Below are 777 nucleotides of genomic sequence, written 5' to 3'. Positions count from 1 at the left end.
AAGTTGATGTATGCATCAGAAATGCCTCTAGCGCCACCTGTATTTCTGGAGGTATGTATCTTTCGGTTGGTGTACCAATGCAAAGGGTTACTTCATCAATTTTATGGGATATATTTTGTATCCCATTTTGTATTATTATAATAGCAACCCTTTTAACTGATGCATAGTCTGTTGTTGTTGAGGGACTTCATCTGAAAGAAAGTATGTACAAGGCACAGTATAATTCTCCAACTCAGGGCAGCCTGCATTCATAAGTGGATTACATTTAGTGCTTCAACAATGATAATGATATTATAACATATGAAATGGTGCCCAAGGAGAAAAGCAAAGCTTAACACAGTCTCTTGAGAGGTTAAGTGCATTTTATCACACTTTTCTGGGTGCTTATTAGATACTGCCCCATAATTTTAGACTTACAAATTGTCTAACAAACTATGTCTTAAGATACAAACCCAAAACGTCAATGTGCTTCTAGTGCACCACATGTCTTGTTTAAATTAGCATAGTCTAGCTAGCTAATCACATCAGGCCAACATCTAAATTACAGATTACAGATACCCATCATAGCAAACATAGCTTTTACTGTATCTATTTCAACAGTGTTTTAATGTTTGGAATGCTAACACCGTTTCTGTACACATAGATGTTCTCTTCATTTTTCATTTGTGGCAGCTAATTTATTTAGATGATTTAACCTTTAGCCTATTTCAGATTAGCTTGTACAAACAATTTCTTTCAGAATTCTGTGCAGTTCTAATAGGGCTACACAGTTCTAAT

This window comes from Myxocyprinus asiaticus, chromosome 25, assembly GCF_019703515.2.
Source record: "Myxocyprinus asiaticus isolate MX2 ecotype Aquarium Trade chromosome 25, UBuf_Myxa_2, whole genome shotgun sequence".
NCBI lineage: Eukaryota > Metazoa > Chordata > Actinopteri > Cypriniformes > Catostomidae > Myxocyprinus > Myxocyprinus asiaticus.
Note: the sequence above shows the minus strand (reverse complement) of the source record.